This window comes from Neophocaena asiaeorientalis, unplaced genomic scaffold (genome assembly GCF_003031525.2).
Source record: "Neophocaena asiaeorientalis asiaeorientalis breed wild unplaced genomic scaffold, Neophocaena_asiaeorientalis_V1.1 scaffold108, whole genome shotgun sequence".
Classification (NCBI taxonomy): domain Eukaryota; kingdom Metazoa; phylum Chordata; class Mammalia; order Artiodactyla; family Phocoenidae; genus Neophocaena; species Neophocaena asiaeorientalis.
This window is the reverse complement of record NW_020173770.1, coordinates 5,468,399-5,478,379: the sequence shown is the minus strand read 5'-3', so window position 1 is coordinate 5,478,379 and position 9,981 is coordinate 5,468,399. Positions and strand designations below refer to the sequence as shown.

General features: G+C 40.2%; 1 protein-coding gene across 2 annotated transcripts in view; it reads left to right on the top strand.

Annotated features, from left to right (window-relative positions):
* ZRANB1 (zinc finger RANBP2-type containing 1) overlaps nt 1-9,981 on the top strand; it is a 68,668-nt gene continuing 58,687 nt past the window's right edge. Inside the window, exon 1 of one of the 2 annotated variants that reach the window (XM_024751536.1) lies at nt 1-90. The gene's annotated coding sequence lies outside the window, so the exon portion shown is untranslated. The remainder of the gene's footprint in view (nt 91-9,981) is intronic. The other variant, XM_024751537.1, reaches the window with a different exon arrangement.

The following is a 9,981-nucleotide window of genomic DNA, read 5'->3' as shown; positions in this document are numbered from 1 at the left end:
GAGTCGCTGCCGCCGCCGCTGCCGCCGGGCGCCGACCGTCGGACGGGGAGGAGGAGCAGGAGCTGGAGGAAGAGCCACCGCCGCCGCCAGGTAACCGGGCCCCGGGAGGACGCCCCGCTGCAGGCCCCTCGCGGCTCTGCCGCGGCCTGCCCGGGCCCCTCGCTCCCTGATGGCGCCCAGGCCGCTGGGTCTCCCGGGCCGTCCGCCAGCGACCCCCGGGTAGGCGTCGCAGGCGAGGAGAGGGGAGGCGGCAAGGTCTGGCCCCTCCACGCTTCCATCTTGGGCTTTCCCGATGCGGGGACAGGCCCGGGGCTGTGGGAGGGTGGGTCCGCTCGGCTTGTTTACCGACCATGGATCAGCCGCGGCTGGACGCGCCGCCTGCCTTGCCACCTCTCTTCCGCCAGATGACCCCCCTTCCCCCCGACTTCTTTTCCTGCCACCTCCGGGCTGGGGAGTGGGGTTGCGCTCGCGCTCTGCGGTAGGCCCTAAATACTTGGGTCCATCGCCACAAGTTGGTACTGGGCCCCAAACTTCGGTCCCTTGGCCGCTTCCTCTTCGCCTCCCGCGGTGGCCTTCCGTTGTTGCCTTTTCTGTCCTAGAAAGATGGGGGGCGATGGGGGTGGGCTGGGGAGGAGGAGCTGGAACTCGTGGCAAAATCGTCTGGCTCTTTCGCTCGCGATAACGATGGTTCCGTGCAACTCTCTCTTATTTTCTCCGCTGTGGTTTGGTGTGGGTCGTTTCACAGACAAAAGGACTGTAATGAATACTTGTGTTAAGCACAAGGGACCAGCAGTTTAGGTTCAGCCTGGAAGTTTGAACCGGCCCATTATCTTTGAGATAACACTGGTGTTTTGAAACTCTGGCTGAGAATTTGGTATTTCAGTCAATTGATTCCATAACTCCGTAGGCTATGAGGTTAAACGCCGTCCCCTCTATCCAATATTTTGGTCTGTTTGCTCACCGTATGATCTGTTATGTTGTCAATAAATTTAATGTACAGTTGAAGAGAAATCTTTACCTCATGGAAACGTTATATAATGAGTGTTTTTTCTAAAGTCTCTTTTTTTAGTTGACTTCTTTATCACTTGTGCGACCTCAAGGGTACCCATGTTTTGATCAAACGTGGATGACTCAGTATTCAAACTATAAGCCAGGGGAAACCATAAGGAATATTGATCTTGGCTTGTGCCAGGGGTCTTAGGAAAGTCATTAAACTAGGTTTGTGAAAAATTAAGCTGGATCTCTCCTCCTGGTTATTAACATTATTAATTAAATGAGGAAGTTGTAAAGAAATCTAGAATCCTGATTCCCCCTTGATTTCTGGATCTTATGATATGCAGTCACCTGCTTATACTAAAGTTTCATAACATTGTTTTTATAGGCTGTCAGGGGGACTGAGAGGACAGTAATGGCACATTTTAATCTTTGGGGAGGATATTATTTGAATGTCATGAGGGATTTTTATTTCTGTTGATGTTTCAACACCTTTTGTTAATGCTTCAGAACATTGAGACACCCATTTATTTACTCTTGAAATGTGCTTGGGTTAGTATGATGAGCTCATTCATGGTAGCTTATGGCCTTGATCCAGCTCTGTATGCTGATGAGGGTTTGGCATATTGCATTTAAAGTCAGAGGATTAGCATAGTTTTGGAACTCATGATCCAGATGTAGGATATTTGAGGTAAATTGCCTCCTGTGTGTAACTGATACAGTGGGAGCTCTTCAATGTGCTTTATACTTATATCGCTTTTATAGTAGATGGAGGCTTTAAATAAATGGGAGCTGCAAAAGTAGACCACTGTAGCTTTTTATTTAACTTGGTTCAGTGTTATTATTTGAGCATTGCTGCTCACTTCCCTCCTTCCCCAATAATAAGCTTTTGCACCTGGGCTTTGAATACCGTTTCTCCCAGAGATGTGTTTCACCTGGACTATTTGTGCTCCGCTAATGCCTTGGGTAAATAATATCTTGCACATTTTAACACTCACCTTCTCACACCACAACATAAAAAGTTCCGGAACTCTCCTTGTTACATGCAAAGTAAGGTTTAAGCTCCTTGGCGTGGTTTTCAGGTTTCTCTGTAATCTGGCCCTGATCCATTCTTCAGTCTTAACACATTTCTTCCCTTTGTGAATCTTTAGTTCCAGCCAAACTAACTTGTTTGTTGTTCCTGTGAAGTCCCTCCTCTTGGCCTTTCTTTGTGCCTTTCTTTCTGTTTGAAACTCTTTTCTGCTTGTATTCACGGATACTCCCTTTACTCTGGGCCCAGTCTCTTGAGAAGCCTTTTTGACTAGTTCAACCCCAAGGGATCTATTCATACCTCTCCTGTGTGGGACTGTTTTCTTCTTTTTTTTTTTTCCTTAGCATATGCTAGCCTGGATTTCAGTTTATCTTTTAATGTCTTTATTCGGCTTCCCAGTTAGATTTTTAAGACCTTTGAGGAGTGGGTATGAATCCTAAACCATGTATCTGTGGAGACCGAATATTAAGTACTGAAAATATGAATACGTTGACAAAGTATTTTGGTTATAGAGTTGTTCTAGAATATGAAGTTTGTACTCCTCTGAGTATTGGAGTTGCTGATTTCAAAGTTGGACTTTGATGGGTTTTTAAAAAAAATTTTTATTTTATTTATTGATTTTTGGCTGCGTTGGGTCTTCGTTGCTGCGCCCAGGCTTTCTAGTTGTGGCGAGCGGGGTCTACTCTTTGTTGCGGTGCACGGGCTTCTCATTGTGGTGGCTCCTCTTGTTGCGGAGCACGGGCTATAGGCGTGTGGGCTTCCGTAGTTGTGGCACGCGGGCTTAGTAGTTGCGGCTCGCGGGCTCTAGAGCGCAGGCTCAGTAGTTGTGGCACACGGGCTTAGTTGCTCCGTGGCGTGTGGGATCTTCCCGGACCAGGGCTCGAACGCGTGTCCCCTGCATTGGCAGGCGGATTCTTAACCACTGCCCCACCAGGGAAGCCCGGGCTTTGATGATTTAATGAGACAAAATATTTGAAACCATGGCTGTCTCTAAAAAGTTTTTTTTGGCCAGTATGTTTATATCTCTTATCAGCATGGTTCTCTTTCTGTAGAGGATGCTCAACATTTTGATAATGGTATAAGTGGTACAGATCTGTAGTTTACTTCAGATTTGAGTTTGGGGCGGTTACTTTGGTTTGAGTTTGGCACCAGTGGCACTGTTGTCGTTCCATATTTGTACATAGGTAACATTTAGCATCATGGGCAGGAGACAGTAATCTGCAGTCTCAGTTTGCATCCTTAACCTCAGATGTTGGCGGCATGTGTCATTGATCATGAGGCAGATGAGACTCAGGAGAATATGTGATTCACTGCTACCTGTCAACACTGTTGGAAGAAACACAAACAAGCCCATCCATAGTATTTTTGTATCCCAAGGATAATTACGTGTAATTATGTAGCACATGGGTGGTTGCTGATGTAGTTGGAAAACAGGTGTGTACGTTCCTCTTGTGTTGTATGTGTGAGTGAGAGGCCTGATGTTTTATGGATACAGAGTCTCCTAGCAGTAAATCATCTAGATTTATCCACTGCATCTTTGTGGAAACTTGTGTTCTTCCTCCAGTTCATCAAAATATTTTTTTCCCCTGAAATTGACTGGTTTTTAGAAACTAGTTTACATAAAAACTTTTTTTTAAGCTTCAGAAACCTTTTTAGTATAATTGAAGCTAAAATTAATCTGTTAACTTTCCAGAAATACTAAGCATTTTTACTTAGGCTACTTGCATTTGTAAAAGGGACTTTCACAGAATTACATCAGTAATTTCACCACTTGAGAAATCTGGATCAGTAAGCATTCATTCTTTGCTCTCTGGGAGGGTGGTATTTTGGTTAAGATTAAATTTTTGAAAAGAGTCATTAGTTTGAATTTTAAAGTGGAGGTTGGTCAGGAACATAAAATTTATTTTTCAGGTGCTTAATGAATTGAACTTTTTAGTAATGAAAAAACTAATTTCCTTTATTTTTTATTATTTTTTTTTTGCGGAACGCGGGCCTCTCACTGTTGTGGCCTCACCCCTTGTGGAGCACAGGCTCCGGATGCGCAGGCTCGGGCCCAGCCGCTCTGCGGCATGTGGGATCTTCCCGGACCGGGGCACGAACCCGTGTCCCCTGCATCAGCAGGCGGACTCTCAACCACTGCGCCACCAGGGAAGCCCAATTTCCTTTATTTTTATAGTTTATTTATTGAGGGAAAATTGCCCTACCCCCTCTCAGCCAGCACAACACACTTTTGGCTTTTTGTTTTTGTTTTTTTTTTTTTTTTTTTCGGTACACGGCCCTCTCACTGTTGTGGCCTCTCCCGTTGCGGAGCACAGGCTCCGGACGCGCAGGCTCAGTGGCCATGGCTCATGGGCCCAGCCGCTCCGCGGCATGTGGGATCCTCCCAGACCGGGGCACGAACCCATGTCCCCTGCATCGGCAGGCAGACTCTCAACCACTGCGCCACCAGGGAAGCCCCTCACACTTTTGGCTTTTTATTTTGTACAGTTTGGCAAGTCAGATTTTTATGTGGATTGAATTTACATAAATAAAAAATATTCGAGCGGATGAGGCATTGTTGGAAATCAGTTGCATATATCTCCGTCTTTTAAAATTTTTTAAACAATAACAGCTTAATTGAGGTTTAGTTCATCAAACAAAAAATTCACCCTTTTAAAGTATGGAATTCATTGGTTTTTAGTGTATTGATAAAGTTATGTAACCATCACCACTATTCAGAACATGTTCATCACCCCCAAAATAGACCTTGTACCCATTAGCAGTCATTCCCTCTTTGCCCCAGTTCCTGGCAACAAGTAATCTGCTTCTGGCTTTATGGATTTACCTGTTTTGTACATTTCATATAAATGGAATCAAACAATACAGTTGTCCTTTGGTATCTGTGGGGGATTGGTTCCAGGATCCCTCTTGGATCCCCAAATCCAGGGATACTCAATTCCCTCATACAAAATGGCAAAATATTTGCATATAACCTACACACAACCTCCTGTATACTTTAAATCATATCTATATTACTTATAATACCTAATGCAATATAAATGCTATGTAAATAGTTGTCAGTGCGTGAAAATTCAAGTTTTGCTTTTTGGAACTTTCTCTATATGACCTTTGGTATCTGGCTTTGTTCACTTCACTTATCGTTTTCAAGGTTTATCCATCTTGTAGCATGTATCAGTACTTCATTCCTTTTTATGGCTGAATAATATTCCATGTATGGGTACATACCACATTTTGTTTGTATTTTATTCATTGATTGATGGGCATTTGAGTAGTTTCCACTTTTTGGCTTTTTATGAAATATGCTGCTGTGAGCATTTGTGTACAAACTTGTGTGTGGACATAAGTTTTCATTTTTGGGGGGGTATATATTGATACCTAGGATGGAATTGCCGGTTCATATGGTAACTCTGTGTTTAACCTTTGAGCAACTTTGTGACTGTTTCCTAAAGTGGTTGTACCATTTTTGCATTTATACCAGCAATGTATGAGGGTTCCATTTCTCTACATCCTCATCAACACTTGTTATTGTCTGTCTTTTTTATTATAGCTGTCTTAGTGAAGTGGAATCTCCTAGTTTTTATTTGCATTCCCTAATGGCTGGTGGTATCGAGCATCTTTTCATGTGCTTACTGGTCATTTGTGTATCTTTAGAGAATGTCTACTCCAATCCTTTGCCCATTTTTCAGTTGGGTTATTTGTCTTTTTATTGTTGAGTTGTGAGAGTTTTTTATATATTCTGGATACAAGTCAGATGACTTGCAAATACTTTCTCCTGTTCTGTAGGTTATCTCTTTATTGATGGTGTACTTTGAAACGCAAAAGATTTTAATTTTGATGTCCAATTTATCTGTTTTCTTTTGTCACTTGTGCTTTTGGTGTCATCTCTAAGAAGCCATTGTGTAATCCAAGGTCAAGAAGATTTGCATTTCTTCTAAGAATTTTACAGTTCTTAGCTCTTACATTTAGGTCTTTGATAATTTTGAGTTAAGTTTTGTATTTAGTATGAGATAGGGATCCAAATTTATTCTTTTGCAGAGGGCTGTCAAGTTGTCCCAGCATCATTGGCTGAAATTCAGTTAGCTTTAGTAACATAATTATTCTCAGCCATCAATTGATTATTGCAAGACAGCATTCCCTGGATGTATGAAGAAATTATCCTTACTTTGCAGATGGAGAAAAGGATTTCTACTGAGTGTTGCTCATTAAGTTGCAGCAGTACGCTTGTGATTGGAATTCTGAAGGCAAGACATCATTTCTGTAATGGTTTTTTTTTTTTTTTTGGCCTCGCCGTGAGGCCTATCATTTCTGTAATTTTTAACAAACCACTTTTAAATCCTTTTCTGGTTGGGGTGGGTAATTAACTTCATTTTTTGGTATTTAATGAAGTTAAAGTTTGTTTTTAAACGGGAACGACAGGAATTTGTAGAACTTTAGACTAATCTTTGTTTGGAATACTATCCTTTGATACCAGGAGAATATTGAATTGCTTTTTATTGTCTAAATGATTAGTGAGCAACTGTTTTACAGCAAACACTGTTTATAGAGACGTAAAAGTGAATTTTTCAGTTGATCATTAGAAAGAAACCTTATTCCACAAAACTAAGTACTATGAAGTGGTAAAGAAGTGACTAAATTAGCACAAGATTAGGTTTGGGTCAAGAAGGGTTTTACAGAAGTGTGAACATTTGAGCTAGTCTTTGAAGAAGGAGTGACAAGTTTCTAGGTATATATAGAACCAGGTAAGAATGGGAGGTGGGAGTGGGAGAACATCGTGTGCAGAAGCAATTGTAAGTGAAGGCATGGAGATATGAAAATTACATGCCACATATAAGGACCAGCAGAGGGTACAGTATGGCTAAAGCATGTGGATGAGGTTGGAATGGTGCTCATAGCGCCTGGATATGAATGCCTTATTCCTTCTCCAGTCCCTGATCCTCTTTTTCCCCTTGAGCTAGTATTGTCAAGGAGCTGGGAAATAGAAAGGAGAAGTGATCCTCTTCAGTGTGGATCATCTTTACAGGTGGGAAGAAGGAAGGGTTCTCTGTCTCCGTGTGTGTGTGTGTGTGTGTGTGTGTGTGTGTGTGTAGGGGGATTTGTTTGAGGATATTTGTTGTATTAAGCTTAAAATCTGAAGGCCTTGTTTTTATAGAAATTCATTCAAATTAAGTTAATAATTGTTGGGCACCTGCTGTGTGATCTGAGATTGTTTAGGATTTTCAAAAAAGTAGATTACATGAAATACTGTTACAAAGACTACCGAGTTAAAACATTTAGTAACGACTTGTTCAGTGTTAAGCATTTTAGAAAGTAATTGTACTGGATGTTCAGATAACTCTACAAACAAGACAAAGTCTCTGTTACTTGTATTTACATTCTAGTATAGAGAGAGAGCAAACAAGGAAAAACAAAAATAAAAACAAAAAAACAAAAAAACCGAAACCAAACCCAAGTAGTGATAAGTGCTCTGCAGATAATATAATGAAAGTAGGGTAATGTGGTGGAGAATGACATCAGTCTGGTGAGGGAAAATCTTTCTGAGGTGTTATTTAAACCTGGCTTTCGATGACAAGAGCTGACCATGTGAAAATATGGGGAAAGAGAATTCTAGGCAGAGAGATTTCTAATACAAAACTCCTATGGTGAGAATGAGCTTGCTTGTAAAAGGAACAGAACAAAATCCGCTTTTATGTAAAGATTTGCAAGAAAGACTGGGGGATTTTAATTTTATTCTGAGTGGGTTGGGAAGCCATTAGAGGATTTTAAGTCCTTGTGTTGTGACCTGGTTTATGTTTCTAAAGGATCCACCTGGCTTCCATGCGAGGATGATGGATAGAATAGAAGCAGCAAGATTAGTGGGGAGGTTATGTAGTAATCGTGAGAGTTGATGGTGGCTTGGACTAGGGGTATGGTAGGGTAATCTGGAGAAAAATTCAGATTTTGGGATTTGTTTTGGAGGTAGTGTCAGTGTCTTGTTGTAGATAGAGACAGTAACTATATACAGTCAGTCCATCTTGTAACCTAATATTCACATTTCGTTCTAGGGAAATAAGTTTTTGTAACTCTGGAAGGCTGTGGTGCATTTGTCAGAGAAAACAGGAGTCAGAATCTGGGCTTTACTTCTTAAAGCTTTGTAAGTGTGGACAAGTCATTTCACCTTTCCTGAAGCCACAGATTCCTTGTCATTAAAATGAAGATACTTGTACCTCAGAAGGATCCTGGGGTACCTTACAGGAAATTACCTGAGGGTTCCGAAGATGAAGTGAAATAATAGAAGTTTTCTGTGACCTGAAGCTTCATATAAAATTTAAGGTGGTGTTATTTCACGCTGACATTTGTTCATAATATTAATTATTGGATGTGGATCTTGACATTGGTGTTAGCCCTCGTGTAAGGACAGGTAAGGCATTACCATAATTTTTTCAGATGAAGAGGCTTGGATCTTAAGGGTTTGGCCAATATCCCTGACTTAGAGGTGGAGAGGGACATGAACTCACATCTAAAAAGTGCAGTACATTTTTCTCTATATAAAGTAACAAGAGATGGAACTGATCTTCCCACAGTAAAATAAAGTAGATTTCCCCTTAATAATGCTTTGGTGAAAGGCAGTAAATCGCTGAAGGGAAATATTGTAGGATATTCTTGACACACACGTGTGTTTGTGTTTGGAAGGTTCTTTTATGTCCTGTTTAGGATTTTTCACCTTAGTGTTAGGGTGTTGAAATTTTTAAAGCTGCTGAATAACAACACCAGACTTTTTTTTTTTTGGGGGGGACAGATTACTCTGGCAGAGATGTGGAGTATGAAGGTTGGAAGACCAGTTAGAATAATAAATAAAATATTTGAGAGAAATGATGAACTAGGGCTTGGTTGTAGGGGTAGAAAAAACAGACAATTCTTTAGAAATTTTTAGATATAGGAGGCCACATTTACTCTCATATAAAAGGACTGTTGTGTACCTATTTCTTGGTTTTTGTCAGAATAACAATGATGTATGTGAAAGTATTTTGTAAATTATAAGGTTTATTGTGTGATGTGGACATATATAAGTACAAATGTGTTTTTCTCCCAGAACTGTTTGAAAGTAAATTGCAGACTTGATACCCCTTAATCTCTAAATATTTCAGTGTGTATTTCCTAAAAACAAGGTCTTTCTCTTATGTAACCACAATAGAGTTATCAAACTCTGGAAATTAACATTGCATGATTAATTCTTATAAGAATAAGATTCTATAAATCTTATTTAAATTTTGTCAGTTCCATTAATATTCTTTATAAAGACAAAAGAAAATCTCAGATCATGAGTTGCAGTCTATTGCCATGTTTTTTATAGGTTCCTTTAACTGGAACAAAAAAGTCCTTGTTTTTCATGATATTGATGTTTTTGAAGAATATAGGACTAGTAATTTTGTAGAAGGTCTCTTAATATTGGCATTTCTGATATTTTTGCATAATCAGAGTCAGAGTATGTACTTTTTAGCAAGAATGCCACAGAGGTGATGTTTTGTTCTTAGTACAACATATCAAGAGGCAAACGATGTCATTACTGGTGTGGTTAACTTTGATTACTTGGTTAAGGTGTCTACCAGGTTTTGTAACATACCAGTTATTGTTGGGAGATACTTGGAGACTATTTAAATATCCTGTTAATTCTCAAATTTTCACCCATGAGTTTTAACATTCAGTGATGATTTTCTGAGTCTGTTGTAGAGATTGCCTAATGGTGAATTTCTAATCCAGTTATTCATTTTGCATTTATTAGTTTGATTTCTGTTGTAAGGAAGAACTTTCTCCTCCATTATTTATCTGTTAGTTTGTGTGTAGAGTTTTGTATATTTGTTTTAGTCAGTGCTTTAAAAATCCTTTACTGTTGTTATTTATGTGGATGCTTGAGTTGATCCAGATTTGGCCAGTGTGAGCCCTTCATGCTAATTTCTCTCTCTTTTTTTTTTTTTTTTTTT